Raw genomic sequence first — 27,280 nt, forward strand, 5'->3', positions numbered from 1 at the left:
AAATAAGATAGGTAATCATCTAGTTAACTGTATCAGATGGCCATTATGAATGTGTATGAAAATGTGGGTGTATCTCTGAAAACTAATTAAATAAAAATTATTTTAGAACCAGAAAAATTTTTCATGTTATTGACTGCTGGTGGATATTACCCCGTGCGTATCTAAGTTAGTGTTGCTTAGACCTTTTTGTTTCAAATGTTAGCTTTTGTCCATCACGTCAGGTGTAAGTGAGGTGGCGGAGAAATGCACTTTTTTCATATCAGATGTTCACTTTTTTTTTCCTTTTGAAATTTTTCCAAGTGGGTTACATTGCCTCAAATGACTGAGCCTTCTCCCTTTTCTCAAACCTTTACTTGAGAGTAGGGATGAATGAGTAGTCACTAGGAGACGGATAAATAGAATAAGAGGAAAGAATAAAGCCATGAACAAGCCATCAACTCTTCATGATGGAGAGGAACAGACTGTGTGTGGGGAAGACAGCTGAGTTTTAGGAAATCACAGTATGGCATTTGGGAACTGTCATTTGTTATTTCCTGCGATACAAGAAGAGAGAGAAACAAAGCGCAGTGATATCCAGGCAGCAGTGAACTCCTGGCACTTTGCTGTGGCGTGAGGTAGTGGAGGCTAGGGGTGACAGATCAGATAAGAAAGGGAGTCTGTCTAATTCACAGGCAACAGCTTAGTAAGGAGGCACCAGAAGTATTGCAATCCAGCATCTCTAGTTCAAGAGCTGCAGAAATTGGCAAACCTGTGGTATTCCTGAGACTCATCTCTAACTGCTCTTGGAGATGCAGCGCTGCACCAGACACACCTTTGGCCTGACCCTGTGGGGCATTTGCCAGCTACTTAGGGACAGTAGCATTGATGCTGGAACCCATTTGTGCAAAGAGAATTTGCAATTCCCTCACCTGCTGGCCGTTTAAATTCTGGATGCCACTGTAGCTTCTAAGCTGAATTTGGGATTGTCTTTGAGAGGAAAGAGTGTAATAGTGCTTCAGCATTCTGGTGGTCTGTTAGTTTCCAGTGCAGCTTCTTGGGGTCATTGAAAAAGTGAATATACTGTTGAGTAACTTTGAGAATGTGGAGTCAGAAAATACCTGGAGGCTGGGAGAGGGAAAGTCACTTGGTCACATTTGTTCTTTTCCATTCTTTTCTTTTGTATGTTTATGTGATAATACTGTTGCCATGAGAGGGTATTGGAGTCTGAATAAATACTTAGAGATTAAAGTAGAAGCAATGAATTAGAGTTCCTATGGCAGATTTGTGCATTTGCATTTTTCATGCAGTCCCTATAAACTATTACCTTTTTTTTTCTATTTCTTGTTGCTAGGTGGAAGACCCAGGGGGGAAAAAAAAGATGGTGCCTGCCCTCTCAAATTGTTATGCTCAAGAAACAGTAGTTTGGTGTGTGGAGGGAAAACTGAGACTGGTCTCTAATATTTTTCTTTTACCAATAGCCTAAGTTTATTTATAATAATAATAACAAAGTAGTATTTTTAGAAATAAATACTTTAAATTACTTACCGTTTTAAACTGTTCCAGTATAAGAAGTCTGTTGTTTACATTAAGAATCAGGTCTGGTTTTGTCACAGAGATCTAGGCAGGCTAAAAAATAAACAGTATTTTATTCAGTGCAACGAAGGGAGTTGTTTTCTTGGCTTTTATGAGGATAGTTAGCTTTTGCACAGACTTTTATGAAGTTCACATGCATAAGCCAATCTAATCAGAAATGTTCCACATTACAAAAATAGTGCAGTGGCTCTCAGAGAATCCAGAGCCGAGGTTTAATGACTTGATACATCTTTTGCATTTTCTGTTTAATATTTATGATTTTCTGAGGTAGTTTTGCTACTGGAAGAAATTGAAAAGTGTGTGTACAGAGAAAGAGACAAAGGTAGGGCATGCTATATTCTTTTTAAAATACTCGTAGTTCTTTGCTAAATACATTCTTTTGGTTACTACCTGGCTTTTGGTTGTTTTTTTGGATAGTGCAAAGGTAAGTGTTTTTTTGCATATTTAGTTTCTTGTATAATGGGTCTTAAAGCCTGTTCATCTTATAAAGAAACTTAGTGAATGAAACTCATGTTTCTTTAAAATAAAGAGTTGGAATTTGAGTTAGAAGACCACTGTCATCATAGTAGTTGATTTGCTGGGTTATCTGTCTGTGCCTTTGGGATGGAGCCACTTTGGGATGGAGCCACTTTGAATGCAGCATTCTCCAAGTGTTTTAGACTCTTGCAATGGATATTATTGCAATGGTTTTTATTTTAAGATTTTGGCTATTACAAGAATACATCTACCTGAAAAAGTAATTTCTAGGTTGTTGTAATCAGGAGTTTGAGTTTTTTGCAGTTCTGCTCAAAGATGTTCTAATCCTGACTTAAAAGGTAAGAAGAAAACTTCAAACAAAAATGCAGTGATATGGTCATGTCTGCGAACTTTTTTTTTTTCAAGTCGCATCCTGGTGGCCCATGTGTAGAAACTCTTTTGAACTCCCCATGGAACAGACTTTATCATCATGAGGAATTGAATTGCGGATTAAACCTGTAGAGAGAGAGGAGTGTGTACCAATATTTAAATTGCTGTGCTTTTACATCAAGGTTATTGTCTGAAGGGACATATCTCTCCTGAGGAACAACGAAATATTCAGTGTCTGGGCTGAGCTAGCACCTAGAATAGAAAAAAAAAACCCCAAAAAATAAATCAAAGCAACAAAAAACAAAACAAAACAAAAAAACCCCAAAACAACCATCAACAACCAAAAAAAACCCCAAACTTTGTTGCAACTTGCTTCTATTAAAGAAGATAGTGGGAACTTTCATGAAACAAGTAATGAGAATGAACTAATTGACACAGTGGATTAGTCATAGCAGCAATACCGCTGAGACTTCTGAATCTGAAAGCCTTGAATTCAAACAATGGAAAATGGCAAGCTGCCTGTCCATATTTGCCCTGTAAACATCACGATCTGTCATCTCTGTATATGGCTCTGCAGCTGATAAGGATTTAAATGTCCATTTTTTTAATGTTTGGCTTTACGTTTTGGGGAATAATCCTAATAAACATCTTTATTATCAGACAAAAATTTGACTATGTATTTTATTATATTATCTATATTTTTACTTTTTGGTGTTTATTTGCCCACCATGAAACACATAATATAATTTTTTTCCCCATATAATGATACAACCAGAAGGTTCTTATGTTATTAGCTGCATGTTTGTGCAGGAAGAGAAGGTTCATGAAGCCAGTAAGATATTTTGTATTGAATTTTGTTCAGTATTTTAAAATGGGGTTTTTTATAGCTATATCAAAATTCTAGTAATAGCTGGTCTGGTCACTTCCCCTATTTCTGTGCTGCTCTTTGACAAGTCAGAGTCAGAACTTAAAGTCAGGATTTCCTTTCTGTGACCAGTGACTTGCCACAGAACCACTGGGTCCATCACACAGCTGATTTTCAACTCTACTTGATCAGCTGACACTTAGCCATGCCCTCCTGGCTGCTCCTGTGAGACAGCCCAGGTAGGACACCTTAGTGTATGTTTTGCTATGGGATGTATTTATTTTTTCCTGATAAAATGGGAAAAAGAGTTTTCTATCCCTTGCTCATCTCCCTCCTCTCAATATCTGACAAATCACATTAATGCTATTGACCTACACTTTAAAGAGCAGTTTTTTCAGTGCTCGAAGGCTCATTGTTTTAATGCATATGAAATGGAAGTAAAGCAAAAATCTGCCTCATGTGCCTCATTTGAATGCATTTATGTGAGTATAGCCACTTTTCCACTCACTGTTTTACTCACTATATCAAAGGATATGCCACAGAAAGCTTTTAATATTTCATTCTCAGTTAGTAGGAAATAATGAAGGAAATTTGTGCCAGGCTGTAGTTGCTGTCTAAATCAATGGCCTCTCTGCTTACCTGGAAAGTTTCCTTTTCTTCCTGTTCTCCCCAGGTGTTCTTGCAGCTTGTGCTGCTGAGGACCCCACAGGAGAGAGACCATATCTGGTGCATACAGACATAACAGTCAGTGAAATGAACTTGTGTTTTTCTCTTGCATTTTAACAAAAGCAAGCCATATCTCACTTTTAATCTTTCCCTCTGATTTCTTTTTGTTAGTTTTGGACTTCTTTGTTTTTTCTGTACATGTATGTGCCCCCTTCTGATCAGAGTACTGCTGACTAAGGGTACTGAATGCAAAACAGATCTATTAACATAGTTCAGTGATGTGCAAATGCTTTTGCTGCTATTCTGCTGGACACAAGCTATCTGTAAGTATAACCATTTGGAGTGTATTTTCTAGTGCTCTGGACTTTGGAGGAATTGATTGGATCGACTCCGATGCCAAGCCAGCATAGGTTTGGGTTTTTTTGCTGGATTTTTGCTGGAACTATCAAGATCTCTAAAATCTTTTGTGTTTAAGAACACTGAGAAATGTGAAAAGAGAAACCTGGAGATGAGAGATACCTGCCAGTTAAGAGCTAAAATCTGATTTGAAACTTCAAATACTAACTTAGATTAAGTGGTTTTAAAATACTATTTTTTTTTTTTTTAAGCAAGTGATGATGTTTGCTTTGACTTCCAAAACCAGTGTGGTTGCTGAGTTCTACTCTGGTCAAAACTGGATGAGGTATTTAGTCAGAACTTCTATTTCAGTATACTGGCAGTAGTTCAGGTGTTGGCATATGCTCTGCTGTCCCTGCTTGAACTGTGACCCTACCAGGAACTGCATCTCAGCATGGACTGCATCAAACTTAGTGCCTTCCTGTGAGTTGCTGGTCTGGCTATTCTAAATATGAAAGTGAAACCTGTATTTGTAACTTCCCTAATTCATTTTAGGTAGGTGAAAGCTGTTTTGAGTAAATCCATTTAGTGGTAATTTTTTCTCTTTTTAAAAATTTTCCCCCTGTGATGATATATTTGCTTACATTTTTGATGAGTAACTGCTTCCTAAATGTAAAAAGTGAAAAGATGAACATCTATATTTAATAATTGGCTGACTCATGTTTTTAGATTCTCATCAGGGTTTTAAGTATTGACACATAGTGACTATTACATAATCTTTTTTTAAAGTACAAAAATGAGTTTGGGAATGGTGACTTTTAATCTTGTTATTTTACAAACAAGCAGCCCGTTCCATTGTTAGAGATATATTTTGGATACTCTGACGCCGGCTTTAGTCAGGAGCAAATATGCAGCTGAATGTGTTTAGGCCTAATACAGGGTGTTGTTAGTACATCCTGAATGCTTTGGCACTTGCCCAAATTTTTCAGCTGGAAATCATGATGCAAATGAAAATGGTTCATTACTACTCTGTGGTAAGTGCATCTTCCATCCCTCCTCTTGATCTCCAGCTTCAAAAGAATGTGGTTGATGGTCTGTACATGCATTTTTTGGGTTGTACTTGCTTCTTCCTCAATCACATGCATTGGTTATACTACTTATATCTATGTTTTACTGAAATACCTGCATGAAAGAGAGATGTTTGCTCTGATATAGAGGGGATACGATAGTAGAGTTCAATTACAGGGACTTGTGGCTTGTACGTTTTAGGCTAATTATGCAGTGGTTTCGTGGCAGTAAACTGGTTGACTCAAGAGGAGTAATGCTGTAAAGCTGATTATGATAAAAACATGGAGATTAATATAGAAGTCTGGAACATAAGAAACAATGGAACCAGTGTAATCTCTTGTCCTTTGATTTTTATCCTTGCTTTTCAATGCAAAGTTGGAAGTGGTAAGTGTTATGTTTACAGTGAATTTTTGAACAGCTTGAGTTGACTGGATTTTATTTTGTTATATATGAGAGCTTGCTCCCATCTAGACTAAAAGAAGGCAGAAAGCACTGTGTGTGTACTCAGAAGGGTATCAGCCTGTCCATTGTGTGCACGTGCGTGTAGGCTTGGTGTGTAAAATGGATGCACTGTAGGGATGTCAGGAGATGTGAACACAAGGTGAGCCACCTTTGTCTAGAGTCTGCTGAGAAGTTTTAGGAGTTCAAGATGTTGGAGGTGCAGGGGATGCAAGATGATAGAAATCTTATGACTGAGGAATTAGAACTTAGCAAAAAAGTGAAGCCTTTTAGATTCCTAAAATATCTGTGATCTGTTCAATATATGAAACTGGAGAAAAATTAAACAAGGAATGGTTTTATGAGCTTTAGTCTCAATAAAAATTGAAAAAAGGAAATTTAGAAAAAAGGGAAATAGGATGCAGGGGAAAAGCTATGAGATAACCAAGATAGTCAAGTTGGAATAATTTGTGTGTGAGTCTAGAATAAGTCTAGATAATATTGATGCAGAAGTAAGGCCATTAGACATGCATCACAGATAAATTTAAATTGTAAATAAATGTTAGTTTCCAAGGCACTCTTGAGAAGTTTTAGTCTGAAGTTAAACTTGTGTTGTCCGAGATGAAATTTCTGTGCTCATAATAAATGCCAAATCCTTCATGTTTTGGTAATGTAAAGAATCAGAACATATACCTCCCCTCCACACCCACCCCCACCCCTTCCCCCTTAACCCCTAAAAAAGCAAATGTACTTTGGTTGTTATTATTTGGGAAGTGAAGATATAAATGTCAGTGAGCTGCTATATCAATATTGCTGGAAGTGGAAATGACAGGGTGTGATTTGCTAGATGAGGAATAACTGATCTTGTCTTTTCCACAAACAATATGTGGGCTTTGGAAGTTGCCTTTTTGCAGGGCTAGTTCTTTCCCTGGTTTTACTCACACCACAGGAGCACAGTTTTCTAGAATCTGGTATTATGTTGATGTGGTGTAGTATTGCAGACTTAAATGTGTGTTCTGAAGATGTCTGTATTATTTCACAACTCTTCGCATTTCTCAAGTCTCCTATTACTGTTAGAAGAACTGGAATTGCTGTTTGTTTTTACTGGCAGGTAGTTGTATTAACAGGCTGATACTGTTGCAGATATTTAATGAAGAATATATTAATGGTTGATAACACTACTGTCAATGCTTTGAATTTTATAAGCATTAAGTAAATATTCACTGTTCAGTGCTAAATGTTAAGGGAAAAATAGTGAAGCCTTGTGTTTTAAAAGAACTTCTCAATGAGGAGAAAATTTCTGTAGGAACTCTTTCGATTGCAAGGTGATAATAAATGCTAAACAACATTTACTTCTTTTTACCCCCAGTATCAGTTGCTTTATGCATATTTTTTTAAAAAATACCTGCATATAGATAATTAAGAGTACATTGTACTTGCCCTGAGTTAGCTATGGAATGCTCTTTCTATTAGAAATTATTAGATGCTGAGCTAGTTTAATGAAATCAAATTCTGTATGTATGTAGTTACTTATGGTGAGACAGATTTTTTAAAATGGAAACAGAAGTAAGTTTAATTTTCATATTATATGCATCTCAGCAAATTTGTGTTTTCTGTAATTGTATAAATTGTTAGGTATTACTCATTTTTGGCTGTGTGCCTTATAAAAGCGTGCCTGTTCCTGTTTTTCATAATGCAAGCCAAGATGGGCAGTTTAGCAGGCAATCTCTAAGCTGACAGAATGCCAGCTTTATAAAGAAAAACATTTCAAATGCATAAGTGATGAGCAGAACACTTTTTTACTGAAGCTGGGGGAGTTCAATGCATAGAAAATGCAAGTTAGAGATAACTGAGTAATACCTTTTTTGTAACCTTTAAAGCAGCAATCACACTGAAAACTCTGTTACTGTGCAGAGAAACAGCCCTGATGTGGCATTTGTTTTCGCCTGCTGTACACTTAGAGTAGCAAGCCATCTGTGGCTTTTCATAGTAGATGGTTGCACTGTCTTTGAAGGTACAGAGGAAATTTGTGCAGCTCTATCTCAGCTTAAAAGCACTAAAATGGTAAGTCATGAAGTTGCTGTCTTTTTAAATAGAAAAATCCCATTGAAACTGGAAATAACTGTGAGCTCTCTTCTCCTACATGCACTTCTAATAAATACGTAACATTTATATTTCTTTGAGTTTCTTAATGACAGAGAAGAACATTTATTTTGATAAATTAAAATTGTTGATTTTTTTTGTGTAGCTGTCAATGTTTTGTATATACAGATTTTAATATATAACACATATACAGTAAATGAGTAGACATTGTTTTATGTAGGAAAAAAGTACTACAGAAACAGAGTTATAAGATAAATGCTAGTGAAGATAAGTGGTGAGCTGGTTAGACTTTTACATTGCTTACTTGGTTCTTGAGGAGAAAGATAAAGATGAAGGAAATATGCAATATCCTTTTTTTTCTGCTTTAGCCAGAAAAAAAAAAGAATTGTAGTGTTGTACAGAGATATCAGATCATATTTTCATGTAAAAAATTATTTCCTGGAGACAGTCTTATAAATCTCAAAGCCTTGTAGTATTGTTTTCTTTCTTTGCTCTAAGGTATACAGAGAAGTTGTGTTGTATGGCTTTCCTGGTGTGTCCTTTTGGATGTGCCTGACCTTGTGACATTGAGAGCAGCTGCCATCCATCCAGTCTTCCTTGGTGCCATTCCTTCCACAGCAGCCAGGTCTCAGACTCTGTCTTTTCTCTTTAACTTCTCTTAAGGGTGATCCTCTGTGACCCACCCAGACACATAATTTATTAGTTTATGAACTGTAAAAGTTAAATGTCTGTGGTTTATAGGAGGTCATCCTGTCTGAAGTATTGCTTATTTCTGAATTACAGCTGGTGATTTCTAATTGAAAAGGCCTGTTGTACTGATCAGTGTGACTCCAGTTTCACAGGATGACCATGTCTTTTCCTAATAAAAATCAGCTACATTAAATAGAATATTTTACTGAGCTTCTTGAAATCAGTAAAATGACTGAAATGCTTAGCGCTGAATACAGAGTTGCTTTTCTTTCTGATGTTCTTGTGATGTTGTAGAATGCTATTTGTTGAGATAGGGATGAAGTTCTCTCTCTCTAATGAGTACTTAATTAATATGAAACCACTTCATCTTCATTGTAGTTGAGACTTTCTTTAATCATTGTGGTATAACAGTAGAATAAATAGGAAATAATAAGTCTCATTTCTTGCTTAAAGCGATTTTGGATTTAAATTGAAAAAAGAATTATAGTCTTTATATGAAGGATCTCTCGCTTGTTGTTGTTTTTCCTCTTTTAAGGATTTGGACTAATTTACTAGGAATTTTAATGTAGGAAGGCAGGGTCTGGCAAGTGTGTAAAGCATGATACTTCTTTTTCTGATGATTTTGTTGTTGTGTTTTCTTGCCATGTGCAGCTTAAGTTTTATTTAGATTATACATCTTTTCATCCACAATCCAACCATGTATTTATGGTGTTCTGCTTTCATGAAAAGTGAATCTTTTCATCTTATATGACTGTATCTCCTTAAAGATCTTATCTTTTAACATAAACAAATAAAATAGATTGCCAGTATTTCCTGGGTTCCACACTTCTGATGGTGACTGAAGTCAGTTTGCTGTTTTCCTATGATTTCCCTTCTGACATTATATTGCTTTCATTGGGTTACTTACACTTACTGGATTTCTCGCCTCACACTCAATTGCATTGACATATATATCAATGGAAATTATTTATTTTCTGCATGGGCATGCTCAGTATAAATATTGTATGCAGATTTTAATGAAGACTATTTTATTATTTAATATTTTATTTTGTGGTAATTATCATAAGAATTTGTCTGTGTCATGTTTGTGCCCTCAAGGAGAGGAAAAAAGGGAGATGTTTAATAATGAAGAGCTGTAATGAGAACTGCTCTGTTAACCATAGAGGAAGCCTGAGACAAGGCAAACTGTTTCTACCTAAAACAAAACGATGGATGGTGAATTGAAGGGAGTACTCAGGAAAAGTGGAACAAATCTGTCTTATGTTGTAAACAACTGTGATCTTGCAAGTTTGTTTTAAGGCATCAGCAAATTAGAGTAGGAAAAGACAGCAGAACGGGAAAATGGATTTGCAGATGCTGATGTGCAGCGACTCTGAAGAAAGATGGAGTGGGAGGAAGGCCTGGTGATAAATTAGCAGCAGGGGCTGGTTGAAAAGGCAGGTTGGAGGTAAAACTGGCAGTATGTTTGGGGAAAAGATGTGCTAGGAAAATGCTTGTTTACAGTCATGTATCTGAATGTGTAAGAACAGGCCACAACTGCATTTCCCAGCTGTGAAAGATGTTGCGATAATTTCACTTTGCATTTCACCTCTCAAGCATATTTGGCATGGATATCAAGGATCAGGCTTTAGAAAATGTGTGTACATTAGATAAAAGGCCTTCAGTACTTTGAGTATTTCAGCATGAGAGAATTGCCTGCATGCAATGTTGCTGACCCTGATGTTTGTCATGACTGTAATCTGCAAAAGCCTCCTGCACATCAGAATATCGAGTGGCTTTGCCAACTGCCCTATTTGTGAAAAGCACATGTTGCACTTTTTGCTCACCTGCTGTGTAAAGGTAGTGGAGATGAGAGCAAGAGGGTGCTTTAGAAAAGACACTGCTGAGGTAAGAAATTACTCCCAACTGCATTCTGAAAGAGGAACATCCTTACCCCTTGGAAAAAGCCCCAAGCTTACAAAATATTCTGGAAGTTTAAAGAATTCTAGTGCGTTTAGACAATTATGCCTTCAGCACTTCCAGTCCTCTGGGAAATTGTTTTATTTCTTTGGGAATTTTCCTACAAGGTAATAAGGTAATTGTTTCACAAAACATGCTTAGATAAACTTTTCGATGTTTTCAGTGTGGATTCAGCTATAGGCTTTTGTGATTTAGGAGTATTCACATTTATGCACCTTTTTCACTTTGCTTTTAAAAGCCTTTTCTACTGTTGTATGCAAGAAACAAACATAAAAATTGTGTAAGCCAGAAATTCTGTTTATATAATCTGTATGAAGAAAATTATAAAGCTTTTTAAACCAGTGGGTTTTTTTGAGAGTAAAAAATTGAGTTGTAAGCCTTGTGTGCTTTTGTTATTACAGCTGGGTCCGTTTAAGCTTGTTTTTGACCTTAGGCTCCCTTGTTCCCTCTAATCTTTTTGAGGCCTCGGAGCTCTCTCAGTTCATGGGAAGTCTGGCAGAGAGGAGAAGGACACTAGCAGTGTTTGGACAAGCACTCTAAATATTTCTAGATACCCAACTGTCACAAATTGTTCTTCTTCATATACTTAGGAGGAGACAAGCTCCAGTAATTTTTGCTAAATGTTTTATTTCCCCTCCCTTTTTTCCAGTTTTTACCTTTTTAACAGGAAGAAAGTTGTGAAGCTGTGTTTTGCTTCAAGTACCCTGTCCTGCTTCATCTGGTGAAGTGCTGGGCTATTGATGACTGTGACCAATGCTTAGAAAAAGTTTTAACGCATTAAACAGTTGCTCTTTCCAGCCATTTTGCTGGAGAGTTTAACTTTTTCAAAATCCATCTTGGAAAGATTGTGTTCATGTCAGGAAAAGAGCAGCTTCTTCTACAGCCTCTGTATAGTATGCCAAGAGCTGCAACTGATTTAAAACAAAGGTTCATAAAGTCCAACAAGGTTTATTCTAAACAGGTTCTGAGAGTAAGAAAAGCATTTCAGGCACATCAGAGCTGAAGATTCTGTCCTATCATCATGTATCTAGAAGCTGAGGGAGTTGCAACTAGTGATCAGGCCTTCTGCAAAAGAGAGTGCAAAGGAGTCATTGCTGGTGTTTTTCCATGTGTTCAGGACAGTATTCTTGCACTGCATTTACAATCTGAGGACTACTAGCTGGGAAAATAACAAATCAAACACAGAGCATACAGTGGTCCTTGTCCTTAGGCCGTTGTTCTTTTATGGGTTTGGTGACACCAGTGTTTTTGTAATCAGATCTCAGTCCATTGTGATTGGTGACTGCTACTTTGCAAGTACTTTAAACATCTTGATGGTGATGTGATTAATCATTTATCATTCTTACAGGCTTAATTTTGGTGGTTTTTTTGGAAGAGGTTTTTTTTTTTTTTAGTGCTTGGCACAGAGATTGTGGTCCCTTCTGTGGCCTCTTTTTTGCAGTATTTGCCTCTTACAATTAAAAGAAACTGTTCTCTGTTCTGATTAACACCTTGAACATGGTCCCATTTTGTTGGCTTGTTGTTTCTGTTGTCCCTCCATTCTTATCTTCAGTTTCCAGACTGTTCTGAATCATGGTTGTGACTTTCATATTTTTCCACTTTTCACTGAATGTGTGCTCTTTATTGACAGCAGTTTTAATTGTAAGGTCCATGGTGTTCAGTTCTTCACAAGGAAGGGACTTTAATTTGCCCGGTACAGGAATAGAAGGCAATTGTCCTGTAGAGTGACTTTGTTCCTTGACTCTGAATGCATCTCAGATTCTGAACTTCAGTAACCTGGTAGCATCCTAGACAAGGATGAAGTAGTGTCTCTGGAGATGCTTTCTATTTCAGAAGCCAAAAAGATACGGCAGTGTGTGTATGCCTGGATATTAGAAAACTGAGGTTCTCTAAAATATTGCCTTGGGACTTCTGCTGTTGCCTTTCTTTTATATGTATGCTGCAGCATTTTATTTTTAAATGAAAAATGTTTCTTGGTGAGAGTTCTCAACTATATGTGATGCTCATGACTAGGGATAAAAGTTAAGGCAATTTTCTAGCAGCTGACTCTTCCCCACTGCTTTATAATAAAATATTTAAAGATTTGTAATGTTTTCGATGACCATGATAAGTGATTCTGTTATTGCTCTGTATTTTATATATCTGTACATGTGTGTTTTAAGAATACTTCAATTTTAATGGTGATGGGAGATGAAGTTGGAAATAGTACCTACAAATTTCTTCTTCTGTTAAAGTGTAGATTACCTGTTCAAGAACGCACAATAAAGTGCAATACAATGGTTGTCTCTTGTGTTTAGGATTGGTGGTGATGCTTTTACTTGTGCTTTCTTTTGCTTATCTACTCCTTAGTATTAAAGTCGATGTTCTAGGAAAGGGAAATACAGTACAACAAAAAAGGAGTCTGGCATCCATAGAAATAATTGTAAATATTGTCTCCTTTTGTAGCTGGACGTGACCAGATTTTCTTAGGACTTTAGTGAGAGTTTAGTAAAAATAAATGGTTTAATTAAAATAAATGCTGGATTGGATTAAGGGATGATTTTTATCAAGTTTCATATTCATGTTGTATTTTAAGCATATTTCTCCTTTTGGTTCAATTTAATAATCCATGATGTAGAATTTCTTAGAGCTGTTTTGTAGGACTAAGTTATGGGGTTTCTTTTAATGAAAAGCCGGGAGGCCACTCAAAGCTTGTCATCTGCAGAGTGAGGTACTAGCATTTTAAATTAGGTTTTAATTTGAGTGTGTGCTGGAGAAAATTCTTTCAAAATATGGCAGATGATGAATTTAAAAAGAATTTCAGAAGAGTTGCAGTGCTGTTTGAAGTCTAATTTGGCCAACCTCACTATTTAGAAAAGTGTTTGAGAACTCCATAAGACTACTTTCTTTTTGTTGCTCTTTGAAACGAGAAGTTAATGGGGTAACGCAAGAAAAGTAATGAAGAATTACATTGTAAAATTGGATAATTAAAAGAAGGCAATAAAACTCTGAAAAACTATAACGTGGGCCATTTGCTACTTTTACCGTATGTCGGAAGTTCTAGTAGACCAAGACTACAGTTAATATCAAAACAGAATCAATGCTGCTGTGTCTTTGAGCGGAAGTGTTAGTTCTGTGGAGATGGAAGGACATCCAGTATTCAGTAAATATAAAGAATTTTGCATCTTGGTCAGTTTTCTTGAGGATCAGTTATAACTGATTGCCTTGCAAACAAGAGTTTAACCATATCTTCATGTAAGTCTGTCTTGTGAAAGTCTGGAACCCGTTTTGAGGGGTAGAGAAGCAATTGAAATGATGTAACTTGTCTGAACTGAGTGAGCTGTCAAATCCATTCAGAGGTGTTGTGTGATAGTTCTCCCTTCTTCATGTCTCAAGTCTAATTTGTTTCAGAGGACCTTATTGCATTTTGTAATATATATATATATATATATATATATATATAACTATTTTCTGATGCAGTTGATTTAAAATAGATCTGTCCAGGAAGAAAGGCAGAGCAGATGAATGCTCTTCTGCTGTAGGATGAAATTATTTGAAATGTTGAATCCATTAAAAATTTAGTTCCCTCACTAGCTCTCTCACTATTTTAAGAGTGAGGTTCATCTTGCACTGTCAGTATTTCTTATGAGATGGACTACTCCTCATTAGTCCTTTGGGAATATTTATAGGTGTTCAAAGGCTGAAATTCAAATTGAATCACTTCCAGTCCTGTTTATTTGGTGTTTTGTGGAGACCAGTGGAAATGCCTACCGTAATCTGAATGAAATTTTTACCACGGTTGCTACTCTCCAACTCTCCATGTTCATTTGCCATCAAGGGGACATCTCTGGCATCCTTAGGGAATCTTCTTTCCTTAAAGAAGTGGATCACACATCACAAGTAGTATGTCTGTAAAAACAAATTGAAAAAAACTAAAAGCTGCTCCCCTTGGTTATGCTGTTGCAAATGAAGGTGGTTCTTCTGAGGCAGTGTTTTTGGAGTACATCCTAAAAAAGGGGTGCTAAACTTACATTATTTTTCTGACTTTTTCCATTTTTTTCTTCCTTTGACTCTTTTACACAGAGGCAAGTAAAAAAGCAAAATGTGCTTGACAGCAAAATAATGCAGAATGGGAGAAAATACCTGAAGAAATTGTGTTCTTGTGCAGTATATAGCACACACAGTTAGCAGGACTAGGTGGGCAACTAGCAAGGTTTTAGACAGGTTTCTTCACAAGATTTCCATGCTGCAGTTTGGGAAGTCAGAACTTAAGTGCCCTTGAGCAGCTTTTGTTGACATTTCATCCCATTGTACTGATAAGATGCCTTGAAAATGAGCTTTGCTAATTTTGCCATTTTGCTATCAAAAGACTGACATTTCTAAAAGTATCACTAAATAGAATATAGGGAAGATATTAGATAACTGTAACTTTCTTCTTGAGCTTCCTGCATTAATTTTAGCTTTTATTTAGAAGACTGATTTTAACTTGCAAACCACAAGCCAAACTCAGAACCTGAAAAAAACCCAAGAGAAATCTTAAATCCTGGTGATATATCTTTTCTTAAAAATTGAAGAAAATTCTACTGTATATATTAAAAAAAAACAACAAAAAAGGAAACCATTCTGCACATAGGCTACCCATCCATAACTATTTTCTGTAGTGACTTTTTTAACTTACAGATGTTTCAAGACGTGCAGAAATGGACCTTGAATTGGGACATTTTTAGGAAACGGCAAATAGCACTGCCTCCTGTGGTGTTTTTAAGCATGTAAGAATGTCTAAACAAGAACAAGATGCTTGGTGCTGAGTTTGTTAACCTCCCACTTGATGACTTGTCTTATCTTTCCATTTCAGTATTAGTTTTGATTTCCTTCAGTTACTGAATCATGATTTCCCCCTCTCCTCTCCCTTAATTCTTGCCTCTCAAGTTGGCTCTGCTTTTGTGTTTACAGACTATGCATTTCTTTCCCACTAATGCTCTATATATGAAAATAAGGTGTTTTCTTGACTACCTGATGAAAAAGTAGGTAATTCTTATACTTTGTAAAAAAGGAAGGCAGGCTGTAACCTAAAAGTGGTTTATCAAGAAATGTTTATTGGAGTATTTTTTTCTTAGTATTTTTCTCTGCTGCCCTTCAGTGGATAGGGGGACAAGGAATTATTGAGCTACAGGAGGGTAGGTACTGCTTTCTGTTTTGTGCCGATAAGCTGCATTCTAACAGCTGCATATCACCAGCCTGCCATAACAAGATGTGCAAAATAAAGTAAAAATACAGTGCTCATCTTTTATTTTTCCCTGATGCTTGGTCTCTGCCTTGAGAGCTGCCCTGTGCTGCCTCCCAAACCACTTTGACTGTCTGATTTGCTTTACAAACTTTGAGACTTTAACCATGAAGTACAAGGCCCATAGGTGTTCTGGGGAACAGCATGTTCCAACAAGGAAATAGAAAAACCTTTCCCATTTTTTCCCCAATATTTCCCAGTAGTAGCACACAAAGCAGTGCAAAAGACCTATTTCTGGGTAGAGAAAATATTCTTCAAATGCTGCATCTGAACTGTGACGTTAAGAGGATTTTTTGGGTAATGAGGAGGGACTGTAACATAGGTTAAAACTGTATAAAGAATATTGTTTTTCTGAATTCGGAGCCTAATTTTGGGCAGCTGGGGAGGTGTATTTGATATCTCAAAGACCAAGTTCTCCAGATGTAACACAGTTAAGAATATGACTTGAATCTTCATAGAGGAAATATATGAAGAAAACTCTTTGCACAGAAATGTGTGGACACAAACAAAAGCAAAAGGCATCTTTTAGCTTTGTTTTTGACTGGCAGTGGAGGATAACAATAAACTGGATTTTAATTTTTTTTCCACCACCAAGAAAGGAGAAGGGGTATGAGAAATTAACAGAACTAAAGGTGGGGTATTGCTTTTTTTTTTCCCCTAATAGATTGATTTTGGTGAAGAAAAGACTCTTCTATTATCAGTAAAATGTAGTCCTCAGACCAGTTCAAACAGTTGCATAATTTTAAGTTAAGACAGAGCAGAGCAAAGAAGCTTTTACCAGAGTATCTGCTGAGTGCCCTGCTAGGATGCTCAGTTTCAGTAAGTCAAGGTTGCATATTTGAAAAGAAATGCTCCCTTTGCAGTAAGTCCTTTTTCCTGTGGCTAAAAGGAAGAAGAATTAAGTTAGAATTTTGTTTAACTGGAGCCTTTACTATTGCTCAGAGTTTCTGAGTGAGAGAACCAGAGGGGCCTCCTGATTTGCAAAATGATGTGCATTTCTGGGCCAGCACTGACTATGTGGTGACATGATGGCAGAATGTCTCCCACATGCTTACACGTTTTCGTTCAATTTTGTCTCCTCTGTGGTGATGGTAAGGTAATACAATTTTTTTCAAAATGTTATCTGTTTTTTCAGATCCTATTACTTTAATGTTATACTGTTTAAATCCCATTTTAACATTGTGTTTATATGAGAAAATGTAGTATACCCTTCTGTGTGGTCTAATTTCATTTGTGATCTTTGTGTATCAATACTGCCTCCAGCGCGATGTAATGTGAGAGCCAAATTAATTTGTTTTGGAGAAATTCAGACCTTGGGGTAGAAAGTGAGAAAATAAGTTGTGGGTAAAAGCTTTGACAATTGCAACCTGGGCACCAGCTATATGTATTTAGTCTGTGGTAGAGTTTGAAGATTATCTTAAACAAAGTGTGATTATCTCACAAATTTATCTGTGGTGCAGCTTCTCTTTGCTTTGTTGCATTGTTTCAAGTTATCTTACCTTTGAAAGAGGATGAGAACTTTGGAATATGGCAGCTTTTCCAGCAGTATTGTTTGTATTTCTGGAGGGAGTACCAGTCTTAAAATGATGATTTCCATATGAAGTTTGGGTGTGTCTTTGATGTTTCTGCTGCTTGTTTGTACTATTTATTTCCTGTAGTCGTTCTAGGAAAATTTCAGTGGCTTCTTCTGATGCAGGTGTTCTAAACCAAATATCTCTTCATATATAACTACAAGAGATCAGAAACAATGGAATCATACAAATCCTTGCAGATAAATTTAAACAGGACATGCATCCTACTATTCTGTACTAGTAGGCAAAATCTTTGTTTCAGAATTCAAATTCTTGGACATTGCTAATGGTGTTTCTAATAGGAGTTTCCTGGTTTTTGGTGAGTTTACTGCTGTTAGTTGTGTGTGTATTACTGATTCATACAATTACATTGTGAATTAACATCAGAATTGTAAGTGTTGCTTGGTGAGTTGTCAAAGATAATGAGATCCCATACCTGATACTGAAGTTAACACTGCATTATAATAAATGTTCCTCAGGACAATGTGCCTGTGCCTCTGTTTACTTTCCTGCATAAGTTCTCCCAAAGCTTGAGTACCAAAACTCCAGATGAACCCCAGCTCCAGCTACCAAAATCTCCTGCTGTCTTTTGTGTTATGTTTTTGTATGAAAATGGAATCTCAAACAAACTTGAAATACAGTAACGAAAATCGGATCCAGGTATTCTTTCTCAGCTGCCTGAGGTGAATGTGGAATCCTGTACTTCATGCTCTACTTAGTGTGGATGTAGTAAGTTAATTGAAAATAAGTATAGATTCTGTGGATTGGAGATACAGGAAAAAGGAGAGCTGTGAAAGGAAGTTCACTGTGGGCACAGTGCTGGGCAGTTCTGGGATCTGTTGCCTGCTATTTTAATCCTAGTGCACAGCAAAGCACGGAAGGTGTTTGTTTTCAGTGATGGCTTATGATGAACTAGGCATTGTAATCAAAGTCTTGACAGGGATCCTACTTGTATATTAAAACTCTTCTTCCTTAATCTTGTTAGTACCAAACACAAGAAAAAAAATCTGTTGAGGAGCCTGGAAATTATTGTGTGTGTCCTCCCTGGGATGGTGCCCAGACTGAAGTGTTTACCTCTTTCTATTTGCTTAGCCTGAGGTGTTTGTGATTGCTTCAGCACGGTGAGCAGCCAGGGAGATGAGATGGGAGCTTGCCTGCATGTTGGGTGGCAAAGGGAGGATAGGCTGCTAGAAGAATGCCAAAGCATTGCATGCTTTCATTGCTGATGGGGAAAACATTTGGCCCTGGGTAAGAGTATTTCAGACAAGGCTTGGAATATGTCCACATCACAACAACCATATTTTTGCTATCTCTACAGTCACCTAAAAAAATGAACCCTAAACACAACGGCATTCAACTTCATGCTGAAGAGAGAGTAGAAGAGCTAAGAATCTTGCTGGGGGAAGCAGGGAGCATCTATCACTTTGGGATTTATGGTACCAGATGGAGTGTGCTGTGTGTTCTGGCTCCAGTGATGGATATGTTAAGTTTTTTCTTTCTCTCATGCATGCTGAGATGGAAGAAGGGAATGCATCCATCACTGAAGGAGAACAATCAAAGCCAGAAAAAAAAAATGGCACAGAATATGAAAGCACTGTTGACAAAGAAACTGTTGTTACTTCTCTCTCTTGTATCATAAATGATTTCAGTACATTTGGGCTGGGAACCTAAATGGTATAAACTTTGTTGATGAGTTGTACCAACCAATGTACACACACACTCCCCTCTCACCCCAGCCCCCCTTCCCATAAGATTTAAGAAGTCACCCCCCATTTGGAAAAGCAGATTACAAGTAAAATTTTTCCCTGATACATAACGAATAAAATTTATAGACTTACCTAGGATTAAATATGATCTCCTGTACTTAAAATGGAATGGATATGATTTCTTTAAATAATTTTGGAACACGTAGACTGACAAAGTGGATAAGCCAGCTTTTGGAATAAACTGGTGTGTAAAAACTGGCAGAGTTTTTAAACACTGTACATTATAATTGCATTTTGTTGGGATATTATTACTTCAGCTGCACAATTATGGGAGTCTGCTGCATATTAGCAGACACTTTTCCAATAACCTCAGGCTATATGCACTGAGTTGGATTTTCCTCTTCAGACTATCATCTTGGATTCTCCCTGACTACATACCACTGCTTTTTTTTTCTTTCTGTGTAGCAATGCATGCTGTAAGCAATAGTGAGTGTAATACTTTCTGCATTGTTAGGCAGTGAACATTATCAGCAGCTGCAATATTTAGGATTAGCCTTTTTGTTATTATTTGGCATCTGCAGTACCTACGTGAATCTGTTCAGTCCTGTTTCTCCAGAAGGCAGCTGGGCTCTCTGACTGAGAGAGCACAACCATAAAGGTTTCCTGTAATTGTCACTATCCTCAGGAGTTCAGTCTTAAATGGAACTGCGGTGTTTCCAGTGCAGTTCACTGAGATGTGTAAAAACTTGCATTTTATTTAAAGAACATGGGTTCTATAAAAAGATGTCTTCACATTTTATAATGGTGAGATGGGGTCAGATCAAAGTTCTCAAAGATAGACCACAAATCAGTTCCTGAGTGAGAGCTATAATCCAGGTCTCATAACCCCAAGCTTCATCCTTGGTCTGCTACCAAGCAGATGTCTCTGAATTAATTATGCTACAGAAAACATATCAGCTGGTATCCTGCAGTACAGAAAAGGTATTTTGGAATAGTAAATAAAATCTAGGACTTCCCTGGGGCTTGAACTTTTTTTTTTCTCTAGGAGGTGTCTGTCATCTAAGCTTTATTTGACGTTTTTAAAACTGAAATGAAAAGCCTTACTGGCTTTTGCCAAAGGTCAGAGTAAACATTATTTTTATGGTTATATATTTAAAGATGCATTTGCTAAGGACTGGTCTTCCATGATACCCATAGTTTTGGTTTTACTTTTCTTAGCTTACTTGCTGCCTTTGGAAAATAAAGGAGCCATGTACTGGTTAATGACAGAAAGGAAGTAGCTGTTTCATGCAGACTAAATTACACGGAATTCAGTTTTGATGGTTTTTTGCAAATCTTCATAGATTTTGCAACACATGATGATCAATGAAATTTAAGATTTACATGCTAGCATCAGCTACCAGCATGTCACTTAAATCAAAGAATCAGTTAAGACATAAAATTACTTGGAAGAATTCCAGAAAAGGAATGACATTTTATTCCAAGAGTAGTTGTGCTCCTGTCAGGGTGGGTGGAGTCATGCTCAGACTATTTATCTTACAGGTAAAAATGGTAGAAGAGGTAGAAGCAGTACAGTGTTGCGTATTGGGAAAGAAAGGAGATTTCTTAAGAAGACCATTGCATGGTATCCTTCTGCAATATTAAAATGCATATGTGCACAAGCACACAAAACCAGACCGAAATGAACAAAAAAACTCCAAACCAAACACAATTCATCTATTGAGTTTCATCTTAAGGACACCCAAAAATGCTATAAACATTTATTTTTAATCTAAGTCTTGTAGAGATACACACAGAAACAAATTTTATATACATATGCTACAGTGTTCAATAATTCTTTTCGTTGACTTACATTATGAAGTTGATTTCGCTGGTCATGACACTCTTGGCCTTTTGTGTCCTTAGTACTAACACTGTTTGGCTGAAAGGTACTAAAATGTGTTATTCTTGTCCGTATCCTGGAACTGGAAAAGTCTTCCTGGATCATCAAACCAGTGAAATTAAGGTTCAAAAAATGATGTAAAAGTTTGGAGACATGTAGGCAGCAAATACCTGTGGCAACAGAGCACTATAAAACTTCAGTAAAAGACCAGAGAAGCACAAGGAGAAATAGTGTCACACTCAAGAATAAAGATTTTCAGAAGTTTTGCTCTCAAACCCAAGGAGATCAGAGTTGTATCAGAAGTGATTTATTTTGAATAAAATTGCTCAGTTGTGTAATTTGCAGAAAGTTGGATAAAGGCCATGTTTTCCCTGCTCTTTGAAGTCTTCATGAAAAACATGACTTCAGTGGGAGCAAGACCACAATAATTTCTCTTTTATTACTGTTTTTCTCCATCTCTACAATTTTAAACAAGGTAATACTGTTTGTTCTGTCAGAAGTCTTAATAATGTATTATACTTTAAAAATTACTGTTTTGGGATCATGGTGGGGTTTTTGGAAGAACTAAGTGCTGCTGCTCTTGGACTATAAATCTGTGGTGGTTAGTTAAAAGGCTCAATGAACATTAACAGGTCCAGTCACTTTGACCTCAATGGAGTTAAGTTCAGTGGCTTTAAATGAGTTATTATTAGTCAAATCCCTGCTAAACCAGAAAAATGTTATGTCCTTCTGTTTTGTAATTTTCATCCAGAGAACTCTGGCTGACTGGTGACTTCACATATCCTGGTCTGTGCTTTCCTCCTAGCAATATGATTCCTGTCCTGGCACTCCAATCTCTGCATTTCTTCTATTTTGGCCTAAAAGAGGCTGTTCTGGTTATTTTGACTTTACCATGCCTATGGAGTCAGCCTGGCAAAGTCAGGATGAGTCACATCTACAGCTCATGTGATTTGCATGCACCCGTGTGGTGTGCACATGTCCACAGTTGTTCATGCCTGGGAGCTTGTGCTCAGCAAGGTGAGAAAAAAGCTGGAATTTAAGAGTCCAGGTACTGCTCTTGTTTTGATTGGATGTAATTTCTGAGTTGAACCAGAAGACACATGTCAGGACCTGGAAGTTTCCCAACCCTGCATGTGAAGCAGGAGCAGGCACAGCACTCTGTACACTGAGCTTCTGCTTTGCAGTGTGTGTTTGCAGGTGTCTGTCTGTTTGGGATGCATTTTTATGGGCTGGTTCTGTGGTCTCAAGCAGAGGTGGCTGGGACATGTTCAAGGATGTTATTGATTTTTTATTTGTTCTGCTCCCCCCAAAATCCCTACATTTATTTTATTTTGGTTTTATTCTGCCCAATATTATGATTTGGAAAGCAAGTAAACAAAATGCTGATTTATAAGAAGGCTATTCCTATTTCTTTCATGTTTCTTGTGCCTAGATTCTGCTCAATAATTGCCATCTTTCTATGTTCATTCTTTAGTCAAGCAAATAAGCTAGATTTAATGAGATCTTTTTCCTTATGCAAGGACCTCTTCAGCATGAAGAGAGAAAGATAAGTAGTAATATTTCCTAACATAAATCATAAGGAGAAATGTTAGTATTTGTAGAAGGAACACAAGGTAGTGGATTGCAGTTGCAACCATTCATCCTTGATTGATTCCTGAAAGTAAGATATATTTGCATAATGCAGGCATGTTTTGGAAGAGGGAAAGAGGAAGGAGAATATTTTTATCCTTTTATTCTTACTCATGTTTTCCTCTCCTTTTCTCAGTTTTGATACATTTTCAGTTTTGACAAGATTTTCTTTCTTGCCAGATATCAACAAAAGCAAAGAATGTGTTCAGTAGTATTTTAATTAGTAAGTGAAGTTTACTTATATTTGTTCAGTTGTCCTGTGCATAGATGGTGAGGACACTGGAGTCTGGAAAAGCCCCATCTACCTGGCATCCCTAACACTTCTACTTTAGACTCACTGACATCATCCACAGTCACTTGGAGCAGCTTCCTTAACTCAGGTTGTCAACTTTGTGGAGTAAAAGCCAAGGCTGGCTGGTGGAATGATGAGGAGCTGGCATGTTCTTATCCCACTCGGTGTCCTTTTTTGTCTTGTGAGGTGAGCAGGGGCTGTCATTAGGTGTTGTGTGAAGATCCTGAGTGCCTGGGCAAGCTCCCAGGTCTCTGAGTGAGGCGAGGTTCTGCTCTGGCATACTGCCTGAGCTGTGCCGTGCAGCTGCAGCAGAAGTGGGAAACCTCAGTGTGCAGATGAGCCACGGTGTCTAGACATGCTGTGATTTGTTTCCTTGGTCGGTTCCTTGTGGAGCCAAATATCTCTTCAGCTGTAGCAGACAGAGGTGAGCACAGTGCCTGCACCCATGTAGCAGCAAAGGTGGTAACTGTGTGTGCTCTCCGCGGTGCCCCCGCTGGATTCAATCACACTGCTTGCTCTTACCACTGACTTTTTGTACCTTATCCTATCAGCAGCAGGAACCAGCACTCACACGTTTTTTGCTTTAAATCTTGTGATGATGTCTTGAAACCTTCCCCTGGTATACACCTATGTCTATTTTTATCCGTTTGCAGAAGTCCTCTCGCTGCCCCATTCTTTTAAATTAGTGGGCTTCTGGGAAGTAAAATGTGCCATGGCTGAATTCCCCTCTTGTGTACCTGTGTTTGTCATTGAGAGTAGGTAAAACAGCTGTTTGGGAAGTGAGTTTGTCTGTTGCTTTTCCTGACCATTTCCATAGAAGTTTTTGCATTAGACTGAAACTGGTCATCCATTCCAGAAGTCATTTTAAGTGAAAGAGTGGGAGACAGAGACATGAAGCAAAGCCACTCTAGCCTTTTTACTTTAGCAACTGACGCAAAACCAAAGCAAAAGTAAACTAAAACATGATTACATACCTTCCAGTAAAATTGATGGGTTTTTTTTAGTTAGACTTCTAATTTTGGTAGCGTTATTTACAGTTTCTGTAAGACTGGTTTGGTGTGGGCTGTGTAGACTGAGTTAGCCTAATTTTAGCTTAAATAAGTGAATACTCAGGTTGCTTTCTGGTGTTATCCTACCCACAGCATGTACTGTATTGTGCTTGATGAGTACTTCCACAGTCACAGCAGCTGCAGAGTTGCCATATGAAGAAGTGTAAGGGAAGCAAGACATGAATCTGTAGAAATCGAACTTTTATGTATTAGTTTTTGTGTGTGTGCATGTTTTCCCTAAATCAATAAGATGAATTCATACCCTGCTTTCCTGTTTTGTTTAGGTAGTTAAGATTAGAATAAAAGTAACCTTGCTCAAGCTTTTATTTTGATTGAATTAAATCTGATGTGTTTATGTAGAAATAAGAATCATGAAGTGAGCAGGTTCAGGTGCTTATAGAAAGTACTAGTAGTGTTAGGCTTGTTTAGAAAAATTGAGGTATACAGGCTTCTTTGTAATGTTTCAAAGTCTAATAATTCAGCTGCTCATTCTGGTGTCGTGAGTGCATACATAAATCAGCACACTGCATCTTGGAGATGGGTTGCTTGTAGTTGTCTGTAGAACTTGCTGCACAGTAACAGTTATAATTAATTGCTTGACAGGCTGAATGTCTCAGAGTAGTTTGTCATCAACATACACTGGTGACGGGTTGTTTGAGTGCTGAGGTGTTTGAGCATTCTCTGGTACATAGTAGTATAAAAAGCAGAATTTGGTCCTCCTCCAAGTTTTAAATTTGCCCTTGCCTTTCTGAAAAGTGGGAGGCAAAGAAAAGGTGATGCAATGTCTTGTTGAAAATATAAGCTTCTCCTACCACCTTGGACTATGAAATTGAAAGTGACTTTCTGTACTTCAGCTTTGCTTGATCCCTGTGCCTTGGAGAACACCATCTAAATCTGTTTTTGGCAACTTCTACAGCTGAATTTGACATCACTGGATTTCACGGAGGGGTCTGTATGTGTGCGCATATGATATAAATGATATGATAAAATTCTTAATTTAGGATACAATATGTAAATTGTAACCTGAAGTACTTGATGATAGGGAGAATGGGATTCTTGAGAAATTTTGATGTGGTAAACATAAATCTGAATCTTTGTTGGCCAGTCTGGAGAGTTCTTCTGGTTTGTATGATGTTTCCAAACATTTCTATGGTTATGCATTTGGCAGACTTCCTGAGACTTTCATAGGTCAGGAAAGCATTGGAAAAAAAATCACAAACACTTCCAGTCATCTAGTACAGTCATTTCATATAAGTGAGTAAACAGAGTGGAACAATGACTCCTTTTTTGCCTCACGTCTCTGTTTAGGTTCAAGGGTGAGCTGTTGATTGCTGGTGTATTTGTTCTGTTCTGTAGACGTTCTCAATCTAGGAAACAAATGCTTTAATTGGACAGAGGAGTACTGTTTTTTCTTGTGAAGTGCAGTTTTCTTGAGCTGCTGAGAGCAGGAAACTGCTATGGGATTCCTGTCTTGCTGTTTCACGTAGAGATAGCACATGATTGATTAGCAGTACTTTCTTTGGTTCAATAAATAAAAAAAGCAAGATAATTTTTTGAATATTTATCTTGTATTTGTCATTCCTACAAGATGGGTTAATGTCTTGAAATGTCCTTAATGATGCATCGCTCTCTCGAAAATGCCTTTTGTATTGTTTTGAGATATTAGAGAGTATGTTTTTCTTTTGAACTTTGTTTTATGGAAAGGTAGAAGAATAATGAAGTTTTACCCACCTGAATTTTGTTATGGATTTTACTCAGGGACAAATTTGAGTCTGTGTATGTCATGTTTAATTTTAGTGCTATTAAGGCACCAAGGCAAAATTTTATAGTAAGGATTTTTCTCAAATTCATGTCTCATGGATTTTGATAATTCTGCAGCAAATATTCCTCTTCTGATTCTCATCCCAAGCTGCCAGGTATTTTAAAAAATGATTTTTTTTTCGATCTCTTTCCATTTGGTTCTTCTTCACATTGTGTAGTTAAAGTGCCTTACATTTCTAATTTATTGGCTTGAGAGACATGTTTTATGTCTGCAATAAATGTCTGAGAATTGCTGATGAGCTGCCTCCTCAATATCTATTATCTCTCTTCTGTGTTTCCTTAACTCCTAGGTGCCTCCAAGGTAGACCCAGGACCCCGCTTTGGCTCTGCACAAACGCTGAACAGAGGCAGTACATGATTACAGAGGGATGGTGACTAAAAGGTGGGTAAGAGACTGTATTTTGTTCAGTCAGTAGATGATAATGTCATGGAGAGGTGATGTCTGGAAAAAAGACTTGTGATGTGACTTTGTAGATGATTACAGTTGTTTGGCCTTTCTCTTTTCCCTAAGCTAAGGAAATCCAACAAATGGAAATGGGAGGAATGAAAGGAAAAGAACCTGCAATTCTCCTTTCTTCTTACCTCTCTTGAATTATGCTCAACCTCAAAAAAAAAACTATGTAAAAATGAGGATGTTTGTTTATAGTGACACTGAAAGAGTAATGTGTTTGAAGGTCAGTATTTCAAGATGCTGTTTTGGAGGCTCCACATAAATGCTTACCATCAGTCTAAAAACGTCTTAGGAAAAGGAAGCCTGTATAGCTAAATGACCAGGTAGAGGAGACTATTAAAAGCAAGAGGATATCTTCTAAAAAACTGTGTCTATGTTTAAAGAAGGAAATAAAAACAAAACATTCCCCTATCAGGCTAAACAGAAAGTTAATGAATGCTTTTTTCAACCACACCAAGAGCAGGAGGCCAGCTGGAGACTCTGTGTGGCCTGTGTGTAATGACTCTGTGACAGGAACAATCCAAGATAAAGCCATGGCAGAAAACAGAGTAATTCCTGTGTGTGTGTGCTCACCACTGAAAAGCGTGGGGTGGTTCCTGTTTTGGAAACCTTCTTAGGTTAGGAGAAACCTTCTTAGATTTAGGAGATTGCCTTTCTGGAACTAATTTAATGTTCTCAGTTTAGCAGATCCAGATGTAGTTTGCCCAGTTGTTTTAGGAATGGTAGAGTGAAATAGACCAGCTTCTTAGTGTGGTATACAGCCTCTTGCTTTTAAGTGTCTCACCAGCTGAATACTTGAAGATGTCTAATTTAATACCACATTTCAGAAAGCATTCATGTGGACTCAGGGAGTCTAAAAACCAGTGGGTCACCTGTTTAAACTGAGTAGACGAATTAAAAAATTAGATTCATATCTCTGTTTTAGAAAGAGCATTGAGTATTGCAGTGGAGATACCAAGAAAGGATTGATTTCTGTGAATAAAAGCCTGATTAAGAGGATGTTTAAGACCTGGTGAACTGGTTAATATTAGCCTTCAGCTACTTGAAGGATGTTTACGAAGATGATGGAGCCA

The 27,280-nt window shown here is 37.3% G+C and overlaps 1 protein-coding gene across 5 annotated transcripts in view; it reads left to right on the forward strand.

Annotated features, from left to right (window-relative positions):
* SEMA5A (semaphorin 5A) overlaps positions 1-27,280 on the forward strand; it is a 314,550-nt gene that overhangs the window by 55,852 nt on the left and 231,418 nt on the right. For 4 of the 5 annotated variants that reach the window (XM_030969771.1, XM_030969785.1, XM_030969762.1 and 1 more), the window contains one exon: positions 26,047-26,138. The gene's annotated coding sequence lies outside the window, so the exon portion shown is untranslated. Of the gene's footprint in view, positions 1-24,862; positions 24,884-26,046; positions 26,139-27,280 lie in introns of those variants that run through there. The other variant, XM_030969790.1, reaches the window with a different exon arrangement.

Source organism: Camarhynchus parvulus, chromosome 2, assembly GCF_901933205.1.
Source record: "Camarhynchus parvulus chromosome 2, STF_HiC, whole genome shotgun sequence".
NCBI classification, from domain to species: domain Eukaryota; kingdom Metazoa; phylum Chordata; class Aves; order Passeriformes; family Thraupidae; genus Camarhynchus; species Camarhynchus parvulus.